This window comes from Elephas maximus, chromosome 7 (assembly GCF_024166365.1).
Source record: "Elephas maximus indicus isolate mEleMax1 chromosome 7, mEleMax1 primary haplotype, whole genome shotgun sequence".
NCBI lineage: Eukaryota > Metazoa > Chordata > Mammalia > Proboscidea > Elephantidae > Elephas > Elephas maximus.
Window position 1 is genome coordinate 128,305,108 of NC_064825.1, and position 27,479 is coordinate 128,332,586.

The following is a 27,479-nucleotide window of genomic DNA, read 5'->3' on the forward strand; positions in this document are numbered from 1 at the left end:
TAGCTGCTCTTAAAATTCTCTCTTTATCTTTGGTTTTGGCAAGTTTGATTATAATATGTCTTGGTGATTTTCTTTTGAAATCTACCTTATATGGGGTTCAATGAGCATCTTGGGTAAATATCTTCTCATCTTTCATGATATAAGGGAAGTTTTCTACCAGCAAATCTTCAACAATTCTCTCTGTATTTTCTGTTATCTCTTCCTATTCTGGTACTCCAATCACTTATAGGTTATTTTTCTTGATAGACTCCCACATGATTCTTAGGATTTCTTCATTTTTTTTAATTCTTTTATCTGATTTTTCTTTGAATATATTGGTACCAAGTGTTTTATCTTCAACCTCACTAATTCTGCCTTCTACTGCCTCAATCCTGCTTCTCTGACTTTCTATTGAGTTGTCTAATTCTGTAATTTTATTGTTAATCTTCTGAATTTCTGATTGCTGTCTCTCTATGGATTCTTGCAGCTTATTAAATTTTTCATTATGTTCTTGAATAACGTTTTTAATTTCTTCAACTGCTTTATCTGTGTGTTCCTTGGCTTGTTCTGTGTTTTGCCTGATCTTGTTCCTGATGCCTTGAAGAGTTCTGTATATTAATCTTTTGTGTTCTGCGTCTTGTAATTCCTGGAAGATTCCTTGATTCTTTGTTTTGAGAGCTTGTCGAAGTGATCATGGTCTGTTTCTTTATGTGATTTGATATTGACTGTTGTCTCCAAGCCATCTATAAGTTATTGTATTAGTTTGTTTGCATACTGTATCCTAGTTTCTTGCTTTGTTTTGTTTTGATATGCCCTAATAGGCTGCTTGAGTGAGCTAGCTTGATTATTTTCACTTTTGAAGCTCTAACGTCCTGTCACCAGATGGCTAGAGCTGTTACCGAGTATGTGAGCCTAGGAGTCCGTTCACTGTCTTGTATGGATTCAGCTCATGTGTCCAGGTAGTTGGTCATCAAGTGTGTGGTACAGGCTCTGTCCTACAGTCTTAGAGGAGCAGGGGTGATTGGTATAGTTACAGGTATCTGGTTGCAGCAGAGGGTCACACTCTGAATAAGGCAGGAGGCTGACAACCATCCCCTGAGTGTCTGTGAGGAAAGCGGATCCCAGTTCCCCAGAGCACACAGGTGGGTGGGTTCTGCAGCCGGACCATGGGAACCCAATGCTTTTGGTTGTAAGGACTGGGAAGTACCACTTATCCTTGGACCACTGTCACGGGTGGCTAGGTGATGTGGGTGGAACCACCAGTCCTTAGGCCCCCGATGTGGGTAGGTGAGGACCCTGTTTAATAGGCAAAGCTGTATCAAACACCCACCTCTCCACTGCACAGTCGAAACAGTTACAGCTTGCCAACAATGGCCTATTCTCCTGAAATGGGCCCACACAGGTCCATGCAAGGGTGAAAGGTATTCAAAGTCCATGGACCATTTGCACCTGGACAGGAGCTATTTCTGTCCTGAGTTCCCCAGCTTAGTGGAGCTAGCAGATTATCTTTTCCCTCAGCTGTGAATTAATTCCTTCTCCAAGGCCGGTAGAATGGCTCATAGAGTGCAGCAGGACCTATCTCAGGCCCTGGGAAATCGACAGCCACTGAAGCCAGCTTGGGTGCTGGGCGCGCAGTAAAATAAACACAAGTACTTAGCTTTTGCTGAGAGCACCGTTCTTCTTTGATTCTGGAGATGTGAGTAGGCTGTGTGGCTCACTGTCTCTCCCAGAGGAAACTGCATCTGAAATGCTACCACCAGCCCCAACGATTCAGGTCTGGCAACTCCTTGCCACTTCTGAACCATCTCTCTCTCCCCCTGCTGCTCAGTCTGTTTTCTAACTTTGCCTTTGATGTTCAGGGCTCCTAGCTTGTCGTATATATAACTGTTTCACTTGTTTTTTTGGGTTGTAAGAGGGATTACCGGAAGCATCTGACCATTCCGCCCTCTTGGCCCTGCTTCTTCCATCTGCTTTTGATGCTTCCTGCGTTATTCAATATTTTGCCCATAGAATCCTTCAAAATTGCAACTGGAGGTGAATTTTTTCTTCAGTTCTTTCAGCTTGAGAAATGCCAGGAGTGTTGTTCACTTTTAGTTTTCTAACTCCAGGTCTTTGCACATTTTATTACAGTATTTTACTTTGTCTTTCCAAGCTGCCTTTTGAAATCTTCTGTTCAGCTCTTTTACTTCATCATTTCTTCCATTTGTTTTAGCTATTCCACATTCACGAGCAAGTTTCAGAGTCTCTTCTGACATCCATTTTGGCCTTTTCTTTTTGACCTGTCTTTTTAATGACCTTTTGCTTTCTTCATGTATAATGTCCTTGATGTCTTCCCACAACTCGTCTGGTCTTCGGTCATTAGTGTTCTATGCATCAAATATATTCTTAAGTTGTTCTCCAAATTTACATGGGATATACTCAAGGTCGTGTTTGTGGCTCTCATGGACTTGTTTTAATTTTCTTAAGCCTTCAACCTGAACTTGCATATGAGCAATTGATGATCTGTTTCGCAGCCAGCCCCTGGCCTTGTTTTGATAAATGATATTGAGCCTTTCGACTGTCTCTTTCCAGATGTACCTGATTTGATTCCTGTGTTTTCCATCTGGTGAGGACCACAAGTTTAGTCATCTTTTATGTTGTTGAAAAAACATATTTGCTATGAAGAAGTCACTGATCTTGCAAAAGTTTGTCACGTGATCTCTGATGTCAGTTCTATCACCAAGGCCATGTTTTCGAACTACCAATCCTTTTTCATTTCCTGCTTTCACATTCCAATCACCAGTAATTATCAATGCAGCTTGATTGCGTGTTTGGTAATTTTCAGAATGCAGAAGTTGGTAAAAATCTTCAATTTACTCTGCATTGACCTTAGTGGTTGGTGCATAAATTTGAATAATAGTATTAACTGGTCTTCGTTGTTGTTATTAGGTGCCATTGAGTTGCCTCTGACTCATAGCAACTCTATGTACAACAGAACTAAACACTACCTGGTCCTGCACCATCCTCATGATTGTTGTTATGCTTGAGCCCGATGTTGTAGCCACTGTGTCAGTCAGTTAATCTCCCTGGGGGTTGTCCTGTTTTTCTCTGACCCTTCACTTTACCAAGCATGATGTCCTTCACCAGGAACTGGTGCCTCCTGATAACATGTCCAAAGTATGTGCGACGAAGTTTTACTGTCCACACTTCTAAGGAGCATTCTGGTTGTACTTCTTCCAAGACAGGTTTGTTTGTTCTGTTGGTGGTCCATGGTATATTCAGTATTCTTCGCCAGCACCACAACTCAAAGGTGTCAATTCTTCTTCGGCCTTCCTTATTCATTGTCCGGTTTTTACATATATATGAGGAGATTGAAAACAGCATGGTTTAGGTCAGGTGCACCTTAGTCTTTAAAGTGACATCTTTGCTTTTTAACACTTTAAAGAGGCCTTTTGCAGCAGATTTGCCCAATGCAATACATCCTTTGATTTCTTGACTGCTGCTTCCATGGGCGTTGATTGTGGATCCAAGTAAAATGAAAACCGTGACAACTTCAATCTTTTCTCCATTTAAAATGGTGTTGCTTATTGGTCCAGTAGTGATGATTTTTGTTTCCTTTATGTTGAGGTGTAATCCATACCAAAGGCTGTGGTCTTTTATCTTCATTAGTAAGTGCTTCAAGGCCTCTTTACTTTTCGCAAGCAAGGTTGTGTCATCTGCATAATGCAGGTTGTTGATGAGTCTTCCTCCAATCCTGATGCCCCATTCTTCATATAGTACAGCTTCTCAGGTTATTTGCTCAGCATACAGATTGAATAAATGTGGTGAAAGGATACAACCCTGACACACACCTTTCCTGACTTTAAACCATGTGGTATCCTCTTACCCTGTTAGAATGACTGCCTCTTGATCTATGTTCAGGTTCCTCATGAGCACAATTAAATGTTCTGGAATTCCCATTCTTTGAAATGTTATCCATAATTTGTTATGATGCACAGTCAAATGTCTTTGCATAGTCAGTGAAATACAAGTAAACATCTTTCTGGAATTCTCTGCTTACAGCCAGAATCCATCTGACATCAGCAATGATATCCCCTCCACATTCTCTTCTAAATCTGGCTTGAATTTCTTTCAGTTCCCTGTTGATGTACTGCTGCAACTGCTTTTGAATGATCTTCAGCAAAATTTTATTTCCACGTGATTTAAATGATATTGTTTGATAATTTCTGCTTTTGGCTCTTTCACCTTTTTTGAAATAGGCATAAATATGAATCTCTTCCAGTCGGTTGGCTAAGTAGCTGTCTTCCAAATTTCTGGGCATAGACGAATGAACCCTTCCAGTCTGCATCTAGTTGTTGAAACTTAGAAGTATAATATTATAAGAATATTGTACTATAGATGAAGTGGTACAGTATCAGAAAGTAGATTGTGCTAAGTTAAATACGTATGCTATAAATCCTAAAACAATCACCAAAATAACAAAACAAAGAATTATAGGTTATAAGCCAATAAAAGACAAAATGGAATCATAATTCATTTAATCCAAAAGAAGGCATAAAAGTAGAAAAAAAAAAGGGGAGCGACAAATAGAAAACAAATTGCAAGGTGATAGATTCAAGTCTAACCATATCAGTAATCACATTAAATGTAAATGATCCAAACACCCAATTAAAAGTCAGAAATTGTCAGATTGGCTTTAAAAAAAGAAAAACCAAGATTCAACTGTATCTCCTATAAGAAACATGCTTTATGTATTAAGGCACAAAAAGATTAACAGTAAAAGGGCAGGAAAGATATACCATGCTAACACTAGTCAAAAGAAAGCTGGAATGGCTATGTTAATATCAGATAAAATAGATTTCAGAATAAAGAATATCAACAGTGATAAACGAGGTCGTTTTATAATGATAAAGAGCTTAATTAATCAAGAGGGCATAGTAATCCTAAATATTTATGCATCTAATGGCAGAGCTTCAAATTACAAGAAGCAAAAACTGGTAGACCTACAAGGAGAAATAGACAAATCTACAATAATGGTCAGATATTTAAGTATCCCACTCTGAATGACTGCTAGAACAAGAAAGTAGAAAATCAGCAAGGATGTAGTAGTCTTTGGACTTCCCTGGGTGGTACAAATGATTAAGCACTCAACTACCAGCCTAAAGGTTGGCAGTCTGAATACACCCAAAGACTCCTTGGGATACAGGCCTGGTGATCTGCATCTGAAAGATCACAGCCTTGAAAACCCTGTGGAGCAGTTCTACTCTGACCTGATTGACATTCCTAGGACTCTCCAACAGCAGCAAAATACATGCTTTTCTTCAGTGCATACAGAACATTTACAAGATAGATCATACGCTGGGAAGTAAAACAAAACTCAATAAACTTAAAGGAATTCAAGTCATAAAGAGTATTCTCTGACCACAATGTAATTAGAAATCAATGACAAAAAAATTCCCAGAAAATCTCAAAATATTTGGAAGTTAAATAACATATTTCTAAATACTTCATGGAGTCTCTGGGTGATGCAAATGGTTAAGTGCTTGAGTACTAACTGAAAGGTTTGAACCCACTGAGAGTTGCCTTGTAGAAAAGGCACAACCATCTGCTTCTGAAAGGTCACAGCCTTGAAAACTCCTTGGAGTGCAGTTCTACTCTGCATACATGGACTCACCATGAATCAGAATTGATTCAATGGCATCTGGTTTGGTTTTAAATAACTCATGGATCGAATAAGAAACCAGAAGAGAAATTAGAAAGTATTTTGAATAGAATGAAAATGAAAACACAATATATAAGAATTTCTGAGATACTGCTAAAGCAGTACTCAAGGGAAAATTTATAGCACTAAGCACCTGTTTCAGAAAAGAAGAAAGGTCTCAAATCAATGATCTTGACTTCCACCATTAGAAACCAGAAAAAGAAGGGCAAATTAAACCCAAAATAAGCAGAACAAAAGACCAAAGTTTAAATCAATGAAGTAACCTCCCTCCCCCCCGCCAAAAAAAAAATACAGAAAATCAATGAAACCAACAGCTGGTTCTGTGGGAAGACTGAAAGAAAGGCCAGACACAAAAGAGTATGTTCCATTTGAGTGAAATTCTGGAAAAGTCAGGACTGTATTGATAAAGACCATCTCAAATGATTGCCAAGGCCGGGGGTAAGGCAGAGTGTGGATTCCACTGTGTCATGAGAAAACGTTTTCGGCTAATGGAAATGTTCTGTATCATGATGGTAATAGTAATTACATGACTATATGCATTTGTCAAAGCTCACCGAATTGTATACTTAAAATTGATAAATTTTATAGTATGTTAACTATACCTCAATAAAGTTCATCAAAAAACTTTTCTAAGTGAATATACACTCGGACCTAGACTTGCCACCTTCAGGAGTCTAACCCACTTAAAATCTTGTATATGGGGTGAAAGATGTAAACCTAATGATGTTTGCTGCCATGTTGTTTGAAATAGTAAAACATTAGTAGTCATTTAGGAAGAGAATGTAGAAAATCCTCAGAGATCCACACACACAAAAAAAACTATTAGAGTCAATAAATGGGTTTAAGAAGGTTGCAGGATACAAGAGCAACATACAAAAATCAATTGTATTTCTGTACACTAACAGTGAACAAAAGTGAAATTAAGGAAACAGCTCCATTTACAATAACATCAAAAAGGCTACACTTAGGAATAAGTTTAACAAAAGGAGTGCAAGACTTTTACACCAAAACATTATTGAAAGAAATGAAAGAAGACCTAGATAAATGTAAAGACAAATGCGTATAGTCAAGTCCTTGAATCAAAAGACTTAATGTTGACAATAGTCTTCAAATTAATCTACAAATTCATCACAATCCCTACCAAATACTGGTTGAATTTTTTCAGATATTGATGAGCTGATTGTAAAATTCATATTGAAATGCAAGAGATGTACTCCCAAAAATCATCCAAGAAAACTGTGTGGATCACAACGGTCTGATCTGCAACCAATCGTGGGAATGGCGTAGGACCGAGCAGTGTTTCGGGGTTACCATGAGTCAGGGGTTAACTTGACGGCAGGTAATAACATATATGAGTGAAATGGGGTGGATATAGGATTGTTGTTGTTGTTAGGTGCCGTCGAGTCGCTTCCGACTCATAGCGACCCTAAACACAACATGAACGAAACACTGCCCGGTCCTGAGCCATCCTTACAATTGTTGTTATGCTTGAGCTCATTGTTGCAGCCACTGTGTCAATCCACCTCGCTGAGGGTCTTCCTCTTTTCCGCTGACCCTGTACTCTGCCAAGCATGATGTCCTTCTCCAGGGACTCGTCCCTCCTGACAACATGTCCAAAGTACATAAGATGCAGCCTCGCCATCCTTGCCTCTAAGGAGCATTCTGGCTGCACTTCTTCCAAGACAGATTTGTTCGTTCTTTTGGCAGTCCACGGTATATTCAATATTCTTCACCAACACCACAATTCAAAGGCATCAACTCTTCTTCGGTATTCCTTATTCATTGTCCAACTTTCACATGCATATGATGTGATTGAAAATACCATGGCTTGGGTCAGGCGCACCTTAGTCTTCAGGGTGACATGTTTGCTCTTCAACACTTTGAAGAGGTCCTTTGCAGCAGATTTACCCAATGCAATGCGTCTTTTGATTTCTTGACTGCTGCTTCCATGGCTGTTGATTGTGGATCCAAGTAAGATGAAATCCTTGACAACTCCAATCTTTTCACCGTTTATCATGACGTTGTTCATTGGTCCAGTTGTGGGGATTTTTGTTTTCTTTATGTTGAGGTGCAAGCCGTACTGAAGGCTGTGGTCTTTGATCTTCATTAGTATTTCAAGTCATCTTCACTTTCAGCAAGCAAGGTTGTGTCATCTGCATAACACAGGTTGTTAATGAGTCTTCCTCCAATCCTGATGCCCTGTTCTTCTTCATATAGTTCAGCTTCTCATATTATTTGCTCAGCATCCAGATTAAATAGGTATGGTGAAAGAATGCAACCCTGACGCACACCTTTCCTGACTTTAAACCAATCAGTATCCCCTTGTTCTATCCGAACAACTGCCTCTTGATCTATGTTAAGGTTCCTCATAAGCACAATTAAGTGTTCTGGAATTCCCATTCTTTCACAGTGTTATCCATAGTTTGTTAATGATCCACACAGTCAAATGCCTTTGCATAGTCAATAAAACACAGGTAAACATCCTTCTGTTATTCTCTGCTTTCAGCCAGGATCCACCTGACATCAGCAATGATATCCCTGGTTCCACGTCCTCTTCTGAAACTGGCCTGAATTTCTGGCAGTTCCCTATCGATATACTGCTGCAGCTGTTTTTGAATGATCTTCAGCGAAATTTTGCTTGCATGTGATATTAATGATATTGTTCTATAATTTCCACATTCAGTTGGATCACCTTTCTTGGGAATAGGCATAAATGTGGGTCTCTTCTAGTCAGTTGGCCAGGAAGCTGTCTTCCATATTTCTTGGCTTAGGCGAGAGAGCACCTCCAGCGCTGCATCTGTTTGTTGAAACATCTCAACTGATATTCCATCAGTTCCTGGAGCCTTGTTTTTCGCCAGTGCCTTCAGAGCAGCTTGGACTTCTTCCTTCAGTACCATCGGTTCCTGATCATATGCCACCTCTTGAAATGGTTGAATATCAACTAATTGTTTTTGGTACAATGACTCTGTGTATTCCTTCCATCTTCTTTTGATGCTTCCTGCGTCATTTAATATTTTCCCCATAGAATTCTTCACTATTGCAACTCAAGGCTTGAATTTTTTCCTCAGTTCTTTCAGCTTGAGAAACACCGAGCGTGTTCTTCTTCCCTTTTGGTTTTCCATCTCCAGCTCTTTGCACATGTTATTATAATACTTTCCTTTGTCTTCTCGAGCCGCCCTTTGAAATCTTCTATTCAGTTCTTTTACTTCATCAATTCTTCCTTTTGCTTTAGCTGCTTGATGCTCAAGAGCAAGTTTCAGAGTCCCCTCTGACATCCATCTTGGTCTTTTCTTTCTTTCCTGTTGTTTTCAACGACCTCGTGCTTTCCTCATGGATGATGTCCTTGATGTCGTTCCACAACTCATCTGGTCTTTGGTCACTATTGTTCAATGCGTCAAATCTGTTCTTGAGATGGTCTCTAAATTCAGGTAGGATATACTCAAGGTCATATTTTGGCTCTCATGGACTTGCTCTGATTTTCTTCAGTTTCAGCTTGAACTTACATATAAGCAATTGATGGTCTGTTGCACAGTCGGCCCCTGGCCTTGTTCTGACTGATGATATTGAGCTTTTCCATCGTCTCTTCCCACAGGTGTAGTCAATTCGATTTATGTGTGTTCCATATGGTGAGGTCCATGTGTATAGTCGCCGTTTATGTTGGTGAAAGAAGGTATTTGCAATGAAGAAGTCGCTGGTCTTGCAAAATTCTATCATTCGGTCTCCGGCATTGTTTCTATCACCAAGGCCATATTTTCCAACTACTGATCCTTCTTCTTTGTTTCCAACTTTTGCATTCCAATTGCCAGTAATTATCAATGCATCTTGACTGCATGTTCGATCAATTTCAGGGTGCAGCAGCTGATAAAAATCTTCTATTTCTTCATCTTTGGCCCTAGTGGTTGGTACGTAAATTTGAATAATAGTCGTATTAACTGGTCTTCCTTGTAGGCGTATGGGTATTATCCTATCACTGACGGTGTTGTACTTCAGGATAGATCTTGAAACGTTTTCTTTTTGACGATGAATGCAACACCATTCCTCTTCGAGTTGCCATTCCCAGCATAGCAGACGATATGATTGCCCGATTCAAAATGGATAATACCAGTCCACTTCAGCTCACTAATGCCTAGGATATCGATGTTTATGTGTTCCATTTCATTTTTGATGAATTTCAATTTTCCTAGATTCATACTTCGTACATTCCAGGTTCCAACTATTAATGGATGTTTGCAGCTGTTTCTTCTCATTTTGAGTCATGCCACATCAGCAAATGAAGGTCCCAAAAGCTTTACTCCATCCACGTCATTAAGGTCAACTCTACTTTGAGGAGGCAGCTCTTCCCCACTTGTGTTTTGAATGTCTTCCAACCTGGGGGGCTCATCTTCCAGCATGATATCAGACAACGTTCTGCTGCTATTCATAAGGTTTTCACTGGCTAATGCTTTTCAGAAGTAGACTGCCGGGCCCTTCTTCCTAGTCTGTCTTAGTCTAGAAGCTCAGCTAAAATCTGTCCTCCATGGGTGAACCTGCTGGTATCTGAATACCATTGGGATAGCTTCCAGCATCACAGCAACACGCAAGCCCCCACAGCACGACAAACTGACAGACACGTGGAGGGATATAGGATTAGGTGTAAGTTTACTGGTTATATATAAACTTCTGAAAGATTTGAAAATTTCACAAAGAGTGGAAGTTCCTTTCATAAGCAGAAAAGGAAATGAAGGTTTAAAGATAAAGGTGTAGCAATTCCAGGTCACGGTGTGGAGGGCCTGCCAGTAGCATTCCAGAGAATGGGCAGCCTCAGTTCAGATCAGGGACATGGATCGCCTGCCCCAGGGGGCATCTGGCCCATGGTTGAGTTTTGTTTGGCCTATGCATTTACAACTTTTACAAATTACATAAGAAATAAAGATTTCTGGCTGCTGAGTCTCCTGCTCTCCAGTCCCCCAGCCAGCATCACTGTTACATGTTTCCTGTCCAGGTTCTGTGTAATTGGTTTGTTGCCTGCTTGAAATGTAGATGTTCTTGACGTTCCTTGAACTGCAGTGCCCACTTCTCTCTTTGGCCAGATTCTACTTATAAGGCACACATCTCCCCAGGGACCTCAGCTCAGGTCCATTGAGATTTCGATTTCTTCCATTATTTAACATGCATTTATTAAATTGTGTTTCTTCTCTAGTCTGAGCCCATTGTAGGCACAGTGGGAACAGAGATGAGAATATACAGCCCTTGTTTTCCGGAAGTGCACAGTCCAGCAGGGAAGACAGCTGGAAACAAATGTCTACTCGCAAGTGTGAAAACATGATAAACCAAACCAAACCAAATATGTTGCCATCAAGTCCATTCTGGCTGATAGCACCCCTATAGGACAGAGCAGAACTGCTCCATAGAGTTCCCAAGGAGCATGTGGTGGATTCAAACTGCTGACCTTTTGGTTAGCAGCCATAGCTCTTAACTACTGTGCCACCAGGGTTTCCAATAAACATGGTAGCAGAATTATATACAAGGCATAATTGGTGGGTGAGAGCATGCCCCTAAAGGAAGTGTGTGCACATGGGTGTAATTGTGAGGGTGGAGAGCAGTCCCTGGGTGGAGACAATCCCAGGATACCTCCATGTGGTTACCCTCTAGTCTCCTCTGGATCCTCCGTCTCCCTCCATGAAAGAGGAAACGAGGAAACTTCCATCTCCTTGGCACAACATGGCCAGATCCTCCCAGCCTGGAGGGTCACCTCCTCTGGCTTCCCCAGGATGCCTCCCCCAGAACAATGACCACATGCAAGTGCTAGTCTGTCAGGCAGTCAGTCTGTCTGTCTAGACTGCCCTTGGACTTCCCTTGGCTTCTGAGATCATTCCTTTAATCAGTAAACATTTACTGAGGGACTACTGTGTGCAGGCCCATGCCAGGTTCTGGGGATACTGAAGGACAAAACACAACACTGACTTCATGGAGTTTTCAGTCTCATGGTAGAGAGATGCGTTAAGCCACGAATCGCAGGGTCGTGCTGTGGCCAGCTGGCACATAGGTGTTCTCAGCAAACTTCTGCTGAATGAGTGAATGCAACATGGTCCAAATTCCTGTCCTGTCAGAATTGTTATCAGCATTCTCTTGTCACATTCAACACATTTGTATTGAGTACCAACTATGTGACAGACTTAGCCCTGGGGTTTTTGGAGGGCACAGGTATAACACCAGTCCCCTCCTGCTCAAACTCAGAACCAACTGGGAAATAAACACATCAGCTAGAGATCAGAGGTTGCTTTTGCTACCAATCAAGTTGTTGGGAAAATGATACTTTAGATCTGTCTATACCTCTCCTAAGTTGGACAGACTTAGCCGCTCTGTTCTCACGGGTTTCTCCTCCTTTGGGGTCCTTAATCAATGACAAAAGGCAGAGCAGAATACATGTGTGCTATGGGCAGGCAGATCCCAAGGAGGAAGAGATAGGAAAGGGCCGAACAGAGCATGTTTGGTTCCTTCTATCAACCTCACTAACCAGAAAAGCCACTCCTGTCCTTGGGAGGAGAGAGTGAGGGCAAGTGGGTTGAGACCAGGTGTGTTAGTTATTTCAGAAAAGACCACCCCATGGGAACAAGGGGAATGGGAAATAATCCTTAAATCTCATCATTCAAACCAAAGCAGTTATCCCACCAATTAGTCAATTGATCAGTCTCAGTGTTTAATGTAATCTAAGTAGCATAAGACTTTTCACTCCTTGGTAGATTTGTGGGTTATAGATAGCCACAAGTTTTTTATTATACCACCTGACAGAGAAGTGGGGTCTATTTCTCCACCCCTTTGATTTTGGGCTTGACCTGTGACTTGCTTTGAGCCAATAGAACACAGTGGAAATAAGGCTGTGCCAATTCTGGGCTTACCCTTTAAGAGAACTGGCAGCTTCCCTTTCCCTCTCTTGGCATCCAGCCACCATGCTGTGAGGAAGCTCAAGCAGTTCTGTGGAGAATCTCATGTAGAGGAGAATCAAGGGTCCAGTCAACAGCCAGAATCAACTTGCTAACTATATGAGTGAGCCACTTGGAAGTGGATATTCTAGCCCCAGTTGAACTGCTCCAGCTGATGCCACATGGACGAGAGAAAAGCTGTTCCCACAAAGCCTTGCCCAAATTGCAAAATGGTAGGAAATAAATGATTGCTATTGTAAGCTGCTAAGGTTTAGGGTGGTTTGTTTCACAGCAATAGATAACCAAAATAGTAGGCATCGTGTCTGATAAGTCTCCTGTTCCCAGTCCCAGGTCCAGGGCTGCTACAGAATAAGAGCTCAGTGAGTGTTGAAGAAGTGAATGGATGGATGGTTGGATGGGTGGACAGTCTTGGGCCTGGCAGTTGATGGAGGGATATGGCAGAATCAAGGACCCAGAGGCCAGCAGCTTCCTGGAGGACAAGGGGACAGTCTGCTGGGTTCTTGTAAGACATTTCCTGGGCAAAGCCCCTGCCAGATCTACTGGAGGTGGCATGTTGCAGGTGGTGCCTCCACAGCTGTTCAAGTGAGGTGATGGCTGCAATCCAGAGACACAGAAGCCTCCGTGGATCAGCTGGTTTCAGAACCACACCATACCCACTGGAACCACCCCAGCAGAAGGGATGTCTCGACGAGGGACACCGTCCCTATCCCCGTTTAATTCGCTTCCAAGTTGAAGTCTCACACAATTGCAGCTGTGGGAGGAAGCGAACTCACATCTGGAACATGTGGGGTTTTTTTAATTTTTTAATTAATTTTTAATTTATTTATTGTGGTTTAAGTGAAAGTTTACAAATCAAGTCAGTTTCTCAAACAAAAAGTTATACACACCTTGCTATGTACTCCTAGCTGCTCTCCCCCTAATGAGAAAGCACATTCCTCCTCTCCACCCTGTATTCCACATGTCCATTCAACCAGCTCCTGTCCCCCTCTGCCTTCTCATCTTGTCACCAGGCAGGAGTTGCCCACATAGTCTCAAGTGTCTACTTGAGCCAAGAAGCTCAATCCTTACTAGTATCATTGTCTATCTGGTAGTCCAGTCCAATCCCTGTCTGTAGAGTTGGCTTTGGGAATGGTTCCAATGTTGGGCTAACAAAGGGCCTGGGGACCATGACTGCTAGGCTTCCTCCAGTCTCAGTCAGACCATTAAGCTTGGTCTTTTTTTTTTTTACAAGAATTTGAGATCTGCATCCCACTTTTCTCCTGCTCCATCAGGGATTATGCGTTGTGGAACACGAGGTTTTTACCATTCCAAACTCTGTAGTCCAGGAATGCAGCTGGGAGGAGGCTCGCTGCTCTGACCGAGGCCATACTTCATAAGCTAGCATTCAGGGCCCTGCATCATCTACTTTCAGGTCACCTCCCCACTCCCTGTCATGTATTTTGCATTGCAGGCAAACTTAGCTCGTCCCATTCCCAAACTCTGCTGCCCCTCCAGCCTAGCTGTCTTTGCATTTGCTCCTCCATTTGTGCAGGGTGCTATTCCCTCTCCTGTTTGCCAGAAAACCCTTAGTGCGCGCCCAAAGACCCTTCCAGTGTCAGCCAGGAAGCTGGGTGACTCTTTCTCTCCTCTTGGTGCCTACAGCTATTGACTCGACTGAACGCAGCCCAGTATGATCCTATATTGTAATCGCGTCTGTGTCTGTGACCTCCACCAGGGCAGGGCTCAGAGTAACAAAAATGACTACTTAAAAAGAAAAAACTACTCAGGTGCTATAAATTATAAGAACAATCACACATCCAGTGTGTACAGGATATCAGGCACCATTTTAGTCCTCAGTCTTATGAGCCAGGTACTAATGTTAGCCCTGGTGTCGTAGTGGTTAGGAACTCGGCTGCTAACCAAAAGGTTGGCAGTTCGAGTCCACCACCATTTGCTCCTTGGTAACCCTGTGGGGCAGTTCTACTCTGTCCTGTAGGGCCACTGTGAGTCAAAATTGACTCGACTGGCAACAGAACGGGGTCGTAGGTGAGGAAACTGAGGTACAGAGAGATTAACTTTCCTAAGATTTGCACAGGATTCAAACCCAGGCAGTGTGGCCTCACAGCCCCACTCACACCCTCTGCACTTTTCAGCATGTTGGTTTTCTCGTTCTCCCAGACAACTCGCCATTTTGTTGATGAGAACACAGGCTTGGAGAGGCTGAGGAATTTAGTCTGTGAGCTCTCAGGCCCCACCGTCTAGACCTAACTCTTCCACGGCTATGGTGGATCCCATCCCCCCAGAAACATGTCTGGGGCTGAGTCATTCCCAGAAATTTCTGAGCAAAGCCAGGCTGCCTGTTGGTCTGAAAGTTATCAAGCCTGGGTGTCCTCAGAGGGCAGGGACAGGAAGCCCAAGCCTCTCCCCTCTGCGGGGGGCAGGCAGCCAAGTGGTAGACCATGTCAGGACTTTTAACTCAGGCCAGCCTGGTCATCTGTGACAGGGAAATAGAACACAGGGGCAGGTTGAAGATAGATCCTGGACCCTCAGCCCTCCCCTTGCGTGTTGGCTGGACTTAGTGACTGGCTTCTAAAGAAAAAGTGATGATGTGAGACTCGGACACCTAATTATAAAAGGCATTTTGAATTCCTGCTTTCTCACAGATCACTTGCTCGGGGGGAAGCCAGCCCCCAGTCATGGGAACACACTCAATCAGTTCTATGGACAGGTCCACGTGGTGAGGAACTGAGGCCTCCAGCCAACAGCCATGCGAGTGAGCTACCATGTGAGGAAGGGGATCCGCCAGCCCCAGTCAAGCTGGCAGATGACTGACTGTAGCCTCATCACCCAAGTACAGAGAAAGGAAGGCATTGGCGGTAACAAGGTGGGGTCCTGGAGAATCAGCTGGTGCCCAGCCAGTCAGTACACATTTACGACAAACAACAGCCCATTGCCATCCAGCTGATTGTGACTCATAGTGACCCTATAGGAAAGTAGAACTGCCCCATAGGGCTTCCAAGGCTTTAATCATTACGGAAGCAGACCACCACATCTTTTTCCAGTGGAGTGGCTGGTGGGTTTGAATCGCCTACCTTTCAGTTAGCAGCCAAGTGCTTTAACCACTGTGCCAAAAAAAAAAATGCCAACAGGGCACACATTTACAAAAGCATATTATGTACCAGGAGTCTCTGGGTGGTGCCAACAGTTAAGCTCTTGGCTACTAACCGAAGGGTTGGTGGTTCCAACCAACCCAGAGGTGCCTCAGAAGAAGGCCCTTGCAATCTGCTTCCATAAAGATTACAGCCCAAAAAACCCTATACAGCTCGGTTCTACCCTGTAACACATGGGGTCACAGGAAGATGGAACCAACCTGCCAGCCACGAGTCTGGTTTTTTTTTGTTTATGTGTCAGGCACAGGCTGGATGCTGAGAACTCAGTGGTAAGCAAAACAACACAGTCTGCCTTCATGGGCCTTCTTGCTCGGTGCAAGAAATTCGGTGCACACACCTTCCTCCCACCTCTCCTAATTGCTTCTGCCACCTCATTCTTCCTTCCTGTTAGAATGAATGGAGTTTCCCTCCCTCCATTCACTCAGTTGAGTGCCCACCATAAACTAGACTGCCTCAGTGAATGCTATAGACAAAAAGCCCTGCCCTCAGGGAGCTTGCAGTCTGTGAAAAACAAAAGCTAAGCAAGGAGTATAAGTTAAAGCGGTGAAAAAATAGGGGCAGAGAGTGAGAATGGTGACACATGTGAAGAATGTCACCATTGTCAATACATGTAAAAATTGTTGAAGGGGTATATGTTTTGTAGCGTATATTTTCACCAAAACAAGCAAACAAATGACACAACATAACAACAACTAAACAAGGAAACACACAGAGAAGTGATGATTTTGAGAAATAAAGGGGTGGGGGGAGGCGGAGCAGACAAGGAGGATTCAGAACCTTTGAAAGGAGAAGAGACATTTCTTCCATCTTAGCAGGAGGGAGGAAATCCTGGTGGCATAGTGATTAAGTGCTATGGCTGCTAATCAAAGGGTTGGTAATTCGAATTGCCAGGTGCTCCCTGGAAGCTCTACAGGGCAGTTTTACTCTGTCCTACAGACTCACTACGAGTTAAAATCAACTCCACAGCAATGGGTTTGGTTTTGGTTTTCAGCAGGAGGGAAGGCAGAGAAGGTGAGTACAGGTGCAGATTCAGGTAGTATGGGAGAGCAGGAGAGGGGAGGGAAAGGGCCTTGGAGGTGTGAGGATCGATTGAGGAGAAGTTGTGACATAATTACCTCAGAATTATGTACTAGAGAACTGCAATAGGATTGCCTGGGCGCGTGAGTGCCCAAGGAGGTTTGTTTGCAACAATCTTCTGGTTATCTGATCTCTTTTCTCCTCAGTGCCAATATCAAGAAGGCAGATGGAAGGGTTCAACCAGAGTTGGAGCTTTTCAGGGGTGATGGTTTTATGGTAAGTCCATATGTTCTTCATACTCCTCCTTTGGAGAGATGCAGCTTAGTTCCCCTCTGTTTGCATGTGGGCTGGACTTAGTGACTCATTTCTAATGAGTAGAATAAAGAGAAAGTGATGGTGTGAGACTTGGAGACCTGGTTATAAAAGGCATTTTGGATTCCTGATTGCTCTCTCATTGTCATGGATTGAATTGTGTCCCACCAAAATATGTGTTAACTTGATTGGGCCATAATTCCCAGTATTGTGTGGTTGTCCTCCATTTTGTGATTGTAATTTTATGTTAAAGAGTATTAGGGTGGGATCGTAACACCCTTATTAAGGTCACATCCCTCAACCAATGTAAAGGGAGCTTCCCTGGGGTGTGGCCTGCACCAACTTTTATAATACAAGAGACAAAAGGGAAGTGAGCAGAGAGTGGGAGACCTCATACCACCAAGAAAGCAGCACCGGAAACAGAGCGTGTCCTTTGGACCAGAGGTTCTTGTGCAGAGAAGCTCCTAGACCAGGGAAAGTTTGATGACAAGGACCTTCCTCCAGAGCAGACAGAGAGAAAAGCTTTCCCCTGGAGCTGACACCCTGAATTTGGACTTCTAGCCTACTAGACTGTAAAAGAATAAACTGCTTGTTGAAGCCATCCATTTGTGGTATTTCTGTTTTAGGTAACCAAGACTCTCATTATTTGCTCTGGGGGAAACCAGTCATCATGTTATGAAGACATGCAATCAGCCCCATGGACAGGTCCATGTGTCAAGGAACTGAGGCTTCCAGCCAACAACCATGTGAGTGAGCCACATGGGAAGAGGATCCTCCAGCCCAAGTTAAGCCTTCAGATGACTAGTCTTGGCCAACATCTTGACTGCAAGCCTCATGAGAGATTATGAATCAGAACCACCCAGCTAAGCTGCTCCTGAATTCCTGACCTACAGAAGCTATGAGATAATAATTTTTTTTTTTTAAACCACAAAGTTTTGGTGTAATTTTTATGCTGCGACAGGTGTCTTTGATAGAGAGAGGAGCAATCAGAGGGTAGGCTTCCACCTGGTTGTTCAGGGACCCAGGCTCCTTCCATCTTGTGTCTCTGCCATCCCCAAGGAGCTCTTGGAGTTCTCTGGAGATCTGCATTTTGCTGGGAGTCAGGGGAGTAGAGAGTGAAGCCAATTGTAAGGGAGGGAGGTTTTCAAGGGCCATGCCTGGTAATGAGTAATAAAAAGTAATGGCAAATGAGATAAGGAAGTGATTTTAAGAGGAAATAAAAAAGATGACTGAAGAGTAGGGGGGAGGAGGGGAGAAGGGAATAAGGATCAATGTGAGGATCCTTTAGCCTGAAAGTTTCGTGACTTAGTTACCTAGTGCTGCTATAACAGAAATACCACAAGTGGGTGGCTTTAACAAACAGAAATTTATTTTCTCACAGTTTAGGAGGCTAAAAGTCTGAATCCAGGGCGCTGGCTCTAGGGGAAGTCTTTCTGTTTCTTTTGGCTCTCAAGAAAAGTCCTTGTCTCTTCTGAGCTTCTGCTTCTGGGCGATCATCTTGTGGCTTGGCATCTATCTTCCCCCATCTCTGCGTGCTTCCTTGCTTGTTTAATCTCTTATATGTCTCAAAAGAGATTGACTTAAAACACAACCCTACACTGTCTCATTAACACAACAAAGAAAACCCATTCCCAAATGGGATTATAACCACAGGTATAAAACCAAACCAAACCCGTTGCCGTGGAGTCAATTCCGACTCATAGCAACCCCACAGGCCAGAGTAGAACCGTCCCATCCAGGTTTACAAGGAGCAGCTGGTGGATTCAAACTGCTAACGTTTTACTTAGCAGCCAAGCTCTTAACCACTGGGCCACCAGGGCTCCTCCACAGGTATAAGGGTTAGGATTTACAACACATATTTTGGGGGGACACAATTCAATCCATAACCAAAACAAAAACAAAAAAACCAAACCCTTTGCCATCAAGTCAATTCTGACTCATAGTGACCCTATAGGACAGAGTAGACCTGCTCCCATAGGGTTTCCAAAGAGCAGCTGGTGGATTTGAACTGCCCACCTTATAGTTAGCAGCTGAAAGCTTAACCACTGTGCCACCAGGACACCACTCAATCCATAATAGCTAGGGTATATTTAAGGAAACAGAAGCCAGGTGACTGGGGCTTGGAGAGCGAGGCTAAGAGCCGCAGAAAATGAGTCTGAAGAGGCGGTCGGATCTCTAAGGTTTTAGGGTTCATATTAGGGGCAGTGGGAAGGCACTGAGAGGTTTAAGCAGTGGAGCAGATGTGCACTGGATGAAATCACCGTGGCCACAGTCCAGAGATGGACAGAGGAGGAGGGGAGCAGGATCAGAGCAGGAAGTGGTCAGGCAGCTGACTGGCAGCCAGGGGAGAGATAATGGCGGCCTGCTCTTGGCTGGGCAGGGTAGGTGGAGATGCTGAGGATGCAGAGGTCCTCAAAGACACCACTATCCCAAATTTTATTATTTTAAAACTCATTATTTTGCTCATAAACCCAGGTGGTTATTTTCTTATGAACATGTTTACAAAAAATGTTCAAGCTAAGGATGGAAAGGATTTGCCTCCTCAGAGCCACCCTGACTGCACTCCAGATAAACTCCCAATATTTAGATCCCATATCAACCCCTGGCTCAGATGACTTTTTACCCATCACTGCCCCGCTGCTGTTCTCAGCCCTACGGGTATGAATATGCGCTGTGGGATATTTCACTGGGCACAGCAAGATGCACGCTCTGTGGTAAGATGATGCAAGGTTTCACCTCTGATCTCTTAAAGGTGTTTTCCAATTGCTGTTAAGTGCATTCTGATTCATGGTGACCCTATGTGTTGCAGAGTAGAACTACTCTCCATAGGGCTTTCATGGCTGTGACCTTTCGGAAGCAGATCTCTAGAGCGTTCTTCTGAGGCACCTCTGGGTGGATTCGAACTGCCAACCTTGCAGTTAGTAGCCAGGCACTTAACTGTTTTCACCACCCAGGGACTCCTTGTTAAAGGTATAAACTACATGAATTAAATTTTCTAATAATATTAAACTAACCTTACATTCTTTGAGTAAATCCAAGTACGTCATGATGTGTTATCTTTTCTATATGTTACTAGATTCAGTTTGCTGATAATTGTTTTAGGATTTTTGCATCTCTGTTTATGAGCTATATTAGCCTGTAATTTTTCTTTCTTATGCAGTCTTCGTTAGGTTTGGGATCTAGTATGCTACCCTTGGAAACTCTATGGGGCAGTTCTAATCTGTCCTATAGGGTCGCTATGAGTCGGAGTCGACTCGGCGGCAGTGGGTTTGGTTTTTTTTGGTTATACTACCCTTAAGACAGCTGTGGGGGATGGTCCTTTTTGTTATACACTGGAAGCATTTGTACATGATAGAATTATTTGTTCTTTGAATGTTTGGTAAATCTTACAGGTGGAGCCATATAGTTGTGAAATGTTCTTTGTGGTGAGATTTTTTTCTGCTGATTAAATTTCTTTAATGTTATAGGGCCAATCAGGTGTTCTATTTCTACTTGAGCCAGTTTTTTTTTTTTTTTTTTTGAGTCAGTAATATTTTTGTACGAGGATTTGTCCATTTTTCACATGAATTTTCAAAAGTTGTCATAAAGTTGATCATAATATCCTCATTTAAAAAATTAACATCTGTAGTTATATCTCCTTTTGCATTCCTGTGATAATTGGTGTGCCTTCCCTTTTAAACAATTATTATGGATTAATCATACCAGAAGTTTGTCAATTTTATTGGTCTTTTCAAAAAGCAAAATTTGACTTTTCTGATTCTTTCCATTACATGTTATCTATTTTATTAATTTCCACTCTTAACTTTATTATTTTATTCCTTCTACTTTCATTAGGTATTATTTTGCTGTTCTTTTTAAACGTTACATATTTTGAAATAAAAGATTAACAGACTTACAGAAAGTTGCAAAAATGATGCAGAGAGTTGAGTATACCCTTTACCCAACTTCTCTTAATGCTAGTATCATACACAACCCTGGGATAGTTATTGAAACTAGGAAATTAACATCCGTGTAGTATTTTTAACTAATCTAAAGGCCTTATTTTAATTTTTCCAACAGTGATTTTTTTTTTTTTTTTTCTGGTCGAGGGTCCAATCCAGGATTCCAAATTGCATTTAATTGCTGTATTAGTTATCTACTGTTGGGTAACAATTACCCCAAAACTTAGCTTTAAACAGCAAACACTTATTATCTCAAACTTTCTCTGGTTCAGGAATTTGGGGTAGCTGAGTCGTTCTCATCCAGGGTCTCTGATGACGTTATAATCATGATGTCACCCAGGGCTGCTGTCATCTGAAGACTTGACTGGGACTGTAGGATCTGCTTTCAAGACAGTTCACTCACATAGCTGTTAGCAGAAGTCCTCAGTTTCCCACCATGGGGCCTCTCCATGGTAATGCTTGAGTGGCCTCATGGCATGACAGCTGGTTTCTCCCAGGGACAGTGAAACCTGCAAAGTCTTTTATGATGTCATTTCAGAAGTCACACTCTGTCATTTCTACAATGCCCTATGGGTACACAGGTCAACCCTATTCCGTGTGGAAGGGGGACTACACAAGAGCATGAATACCAGAATGTGGGTGTCATTGGGGAGCCATCTTGGAGGCCGGCTACTACAGTTCTCATGGCTCCTCAGTGTCTTCCAACCTGGGACAAATTTCTCTTTCATGAACTGGACACTTTCAAAGAGTACTGGCGAGTTATTCTGTAGATGTCTCTCCATATGGATTTGTCTGATGTTGCATAATGATTAGTTTGCATTTATTCATTTTTGGCAAGAAGACTGTAGAAGTCACGCCGTGCTCTCTCAGTGCATCGCATCAGATGGTGCTGATGTCAGTATGTATTATTACTGTGTTATTAACTTAGATCACTTAGCTTAGGCAGTATCTGCCAAGTTTCTCCACTGTAAAGTTACTCTTTTTTCCCTTCGTAATTGTAAATCTTGTGGGGAGCTACTTTGACCTATGCAAACACCTTGCTTCTCATCATACTTTTATCCACTAATTTTAACATCCTTCAATGACTCATGCCTGCAATGATTATTATTGTAGTGTTTGCCTAATGATGATTTTCTATTTCCATCATTCCTCCTACATTTATTTACCAGATTTCTTCTTCAAGGAAGAGCTGTCTTCTCAACCCCCCGCCCCAATTTACTTATTTATCTGCTTATACCAGTATGGACTTGTAGATGTTTATTTTATTCTAAGAGTAATAATCCATTACTATCATTATTTTGTTCCTCAAATTGTCCCAGCTTTGGCCCTTGGGAGCTCCTTCCAGTTGGTGCTTGTCTTTTGATAAGACTTTGATGGTAATTTGATATGTACCTCTTGTTTCCAAAACCCTTGTGGCATAGTGGTTAAGAGCTATGGCTGCTAACCAAAAGGTCAGCAGTTCAAATCCACAAGGTGCTCCTTGGAAACCCTATGGGGCAGTTCTGCTTTCTCCTGTAGGGTCTCTGTGAGTTGGGATCCCCTCAGCGGCAGTGGGTAGTGGTGGTGGTGACTCCTTATTTCTTTCTTAGTTTCTTTTAAATTTTATCTATTTTGTTGTTGTTGAGAATATACACAGCAAAACATATTCCAATTCAATTGTCTCTACGGTACAATTTAGTGACATTGTTTACATTCTTTGAGTTGTGCAACCATTCTCACTCTCCTTTTCTGAGTTGTTCCTCCTTCACTGGGGCCCTGGTGGTGAAGTCGTTAAGAGCTCAGCTGCTAACCAAAAGATCAGCAGTTTCAATCCACCAGCCACTCCTTGGAAACCTATGGGGCAGTTCTAGTCTGTCCTGTAGGGTTGGTGTGAATCCAACTCAGTGGCCATGGGTTTTCCTCCCTCATAAACCCACTATCCTCTAAGGTTCCTATCTAACCTTTCGAGTTGCAACATGTCCCCCTTATTTTTTTTTTTCTGGTTCAGCTGATATTTTTTTCGTAGACTTTCTTGATGAAGAAAGCAGTGCATAGATTTACATTCCAGTGGAAGTTCCCTATCTTCTTCTTTTTTTTTTTTTTTATTGTGCTTTAGAGCAAATTAGTTTCCCAGCCCCTTATTTTTTGAGCACTTCTTTCTTTCTGTCACCACATGATGTTCCAGACTCATCTTGTATCATCTCAGTCCCAAGCCTGAAATGCACCATTTCTCCAAAGATCCCTGGTTCCTTTTATTGGAGAATGGAATTTAAAAACCAGGATTTAAGTTTTGAGTGTGCCCATTGCTACTGGAGCGTAATCGCCTCTAGATCATCTCAGTGGTAGAGGAAGAAATATATGCATGTATATACACACAGACACACACACACATCTGTTTATTCCTGTATCTGTCTGTCTGTATATACACTAAAACCGTGAGTTCATAGTTATACCTCTGATTCCAGTCCAGCACCACAGGGTTCATTCTAATTTTCCTCCTTTCCTTATTTGTGACTGCTATCTCCGACAGTGAGAAACCTGGCTTTCATTAGCCACAACATACTGTATTTTTATGCAAATAACACACGCATTATAAGTTTTTTTGCCAACCTCCCCCCCACCCTGGCTATTTTCATAAGTGCACTATGCTGCAGGTTATATGGGGGGGGTGGATTACTTATGTGGTTGTGTTATTTGTGAAAACATACAGTAGTAATGATTTGTTCAATATAAGTACATACATGAAATAGTTTCTGAATTTCTACCCATATCTCCTTGAGAAACAAATTTACTAATTAGCGTATAATACTTGTGTTCAGTGTTTGCTAATTAAAGTAGTTTTATATTTTGCCTTAAAGTACATAGTCAAAATGCCATTTTCCAAAGTTACTTAAGTTAGTTATTTTCTACCCCACTCCCTCCAGTGTGCTTTGTTAGTTTTAATACAGTTTGGTTCATGTATTACTATTTTCCTTTCTGGGCCATCCCACACACCCTCCTAGCTGAATTAATTAATTGATTTTGGGGGGTAGGTGAAACATTACCTTGGGTCTAAGAGTCAGAGGTGTACAAAAAGGTGGACTCAGAGAAGTGTCACTCTTCCCTCACCTCTTCAGTCCCAGCCCCATCCCATGATTCTTTCTGCCTCATTCTTACCCACCCCATATGGGTAATAAACGCCATTTGTTCTGGTTTATCCTTCCTGGATTTCTTTTTGCACAAATGAGCAGATAATATGTATATTTTCTTAAAACCTCTTTCCTCTTACGTGAAGGATAGCATAACCAGAGCTGCTTTCTTGCACCTAACAACATATCCTGGAAACAACTCTCTGTCGGTTAATAGAGCTCTTCCTCATTTTTCAGAATGCTGCAACGCATCGTACTTCATTGAGTGGGTGCACTTGAGGGTATTCATCAATCTGCTAGCATGCGTAGTATGTAAAGGCTCTCTCAATAATTTGCAATTATTAACACTTTGTGAGTAATCTTGTGCCTACGTATTTTTATACCATTGGGAGTGTATCTTTATGGTAAATTCCTGTAAGTGGGATTGCTTGGTCAAAAGCAACATCTAAGTATTTCCGATACGTGCTAAGTATTTCCAAATTTCCCTACAGAAGGGTTGTGCCAGTTCCCCTGGCAATGTAGGAGATCTGTTTTCCCACGGTCTCGCCGACAGAATGCATTGTCAGCGTCTTTAATTTTTGCCAATTTGATAGGTGAAGGAAGGGATTTCAGGGTTTTAGTCTGCATTTCTTTAGTTGCAAATGAGTTTGAACATTTGTTCATACGTTTGAGGGCCATTTTAATATCTTTTTTTTCTGTTCATATCTTTTCCCCTTTTTTTTAAATCAAGGCTTTGGTCCTTCGTCCCTCAATTTGTAATAGTTTTTCCTATATCAATGATAACATGTTGTAAATATTTTCTTCTAGTTTGCCAGGTGTCTTTGTGGCATCTAGGGTGTTTTTGTCATGCAACTTTTTTTTTTTTTTTCATTTTTAGTGAGTCAAATGTATTAATCTTTTCTTTTTATTGTCTCTGGATTTTGAATTACAGTTAGAAAGCCTTGCCTACTCAAAGGTTAAAGAGGAATTCACCCATATTTTCTTCTAGTACTTGTTTGGTGGTGTGGATTGAATGTGTCCCCCGAAAATATGTGTTACAAATCCTAACCTCTATGCCTGTGGTTATAACCCCATTTGGGAATGGGTGGTCTCATTATGTTAATGAGACCAGATAAGTGTAGGGTGTATCTTGAGTCACTCTCTTTTGAGATATAAGAGATTAAACAAGCAAGCCAGAGAGCAGAGATGGGGGAAGAGAGATGCCAAGCCACATGAAGATTGCCTAGGAGCAGAAGCTCACAAGAGTCAAGGACCTTCCTCCAGACCTGACAGAGAGAGAGAAAGCCTTCCCCTACAAGCGGTGCCCTGAATTTGGACTTCTAGCCTCCTAAACTGTAAGAAAATACATTTCTGTTCATTAAAACCACCCACTTGTGGTATTTCTGTTATAGCAGCACTAGGTAACTAAGACATATGGTTTCATATTTTACATTTACATCCCTGATCCAATTAGAGTTATTCTCATGTCTAGTGTGAGGTATGGGTCTAATTTTATCTTTGTCCAAATCTTTGCATAGTTGTCCTAGCACTATTTATTAAGTCTGTCTTTGGACCCTTGAGTTGAAATGCCTACTGTGCTACTTTTTCGTATGCTAAATTCTCATGTGTGCTAGGGTCTATTATTAGGCTTCTAGTCCATTCCACTGGTTTATTTGTCTACTCATGCACCAGCACTGTGTTAATTATAAAAGGTTTTATAGTGTGTTTTAGGAGTCCCTAGGTGGTGCAAAAGGAGCTCTGGTGGCACAGTGATTAAGTGCCCTGCTGCTAACCAATAGGTTGTTGGTTCAAACTCACAATTGGCTCCATGGGAGAAAGACTTGGTGATCTGCTTCCGTAAAGATCACAGTCTAGGAAATACTATGGGGCACCTCTACTCTGTCCTATAGGGTCACTATGAGTCAGAACAGCACACAACAGCAACAACAGGTGGTGCAAAATAACTGCAAAAATAGGCTCAAATATACCATCAATTATGAGGATGGTGCACGACTGGGCAATTTTTCATTGTGTTATACATAAGGTCACCATGAGTTCACACTGACTAGACAGCAACTAACAACAGCAAAGGTGGTATAAACAGTTAACTTGCTCAGCTGCTCACTGAAAGGTTGGAGGTGCCTTGAAAGAGAGGCTTGGTAACCTACTTCCCAAAAATTAGCCACTGAAAACCCTATGGACCATGCGTCGGAATCAGCTTGGTGGCAACTGGTGGAGTTGATAAAAAACCAAAAAACAACGCAACCACAAAAAAACCAAACCCACTGCCATCAAGTCAATTCTGACTCATAATGACCCCATAGGACAGAGCAGAACTGCCCCATAGGGTTTGTAAGGCTGTAAGTCTTCACGGAAGCAGACTGCCACATTTTTCTCCCACAGAGTGCCTGGTAGGTTTGAACCGCCAACTTTCGGTTCACAACTGAGCACTTTAACCACTGCGCTACCATGGCTCCTTTAATATTTCACACAGTTTTTGAGCACTGGGAATCTGGGAGTGGCGTAGTTGGGTATTCTGGCTCAGGATCTCTCGTGAGGTTGCATTCAAGCCATTAGCCAGGACTGCAGTCGTCTCGACGTTCAGCTGAGGCTGAAGCCTGAAGGATCAGCTTTAAGCTCAGTAATGTGGTTGTGGACAGGCCTCAGTTCCTCACTGGCTGGAGATGTCAGTTCCTCCCATATGGCCTTCTCCATGGGACTCCTCACAACATGGCTTCCTTCAGAATGAATGATCTAAGAGAGAGCCCATGATGGAACCTTTTTTAACCTAGGAGTGACATATATCACTTTTTCTGTTTTGGTCATACAGACCAACCTTGGTATAATGTGGAAGGGGACTATACAAGGAAGAGAATACCAGGACGAAGGGATCATTAGGGGCCATCTTGGAGGCTGGCTCTCAAATCTTTCTTCTTAGTTCCGTTCTTCTTCCCCCACCCAGTATCTTTCTGGCTAATCTTGTATGTTTGTTTTTCCATATGACCTTTAATATCAATTTGTCTAATTCTATAAAAAACCTTGTTGGTATTTTTATTGGGATTGCATTAAATCTATGACTCGATTTATATTAATGAGACAGTATTAGTGCAGGGTATATCTTAAATCAGAAACCCTGGTGGCGTAGTGGTTAAATGCTACGGCTGCTGGCCAAAGGGTCAGCAGTTTGAATCTGCCAAGCGTTCCTTGGAAAATCTATAGGGCAGTTCTATTCTGTCTTATAGGGTCGCTATGAGTCGGAATCGACTTGACGGCACTGGGTTTGGTTTTTTAGTTTTATATCTTAAATCAATCTATTTTGAGAAATAAAAGAGATTAAACAAGCAAGCAAGAGAGCAGAGATGGGGGAAGAT

The 27,479-nt window shown here is 42.2% G+C and overlaps 1 long non-coding RNA gene across 1 annotated transcript in view; it reads left to right on the plus strand.

Moving 5' to 3' along the window:
* LOC126081038 (uncharacterized) overlaps window positions 1-20,618 on the plus strand; it is a 31,596-nt gene extending 10,978 nt beyond the window's left edge. Inside the window, exons 3-4 of the long non-coding RNA XR_007518277.1 lie at window positions 16,976-17,045; window positions 17,708-20,618. This is a non-coding gene — a long non-coding RNA (uncharacterized LOC126081038). The remainder of the gene's footprint in view (window positions 1-16,975; window positions 17,046-17,707) is intronic.
* Window positions 20,619-27,479: the final 6,861 nt, after the last annotated feature.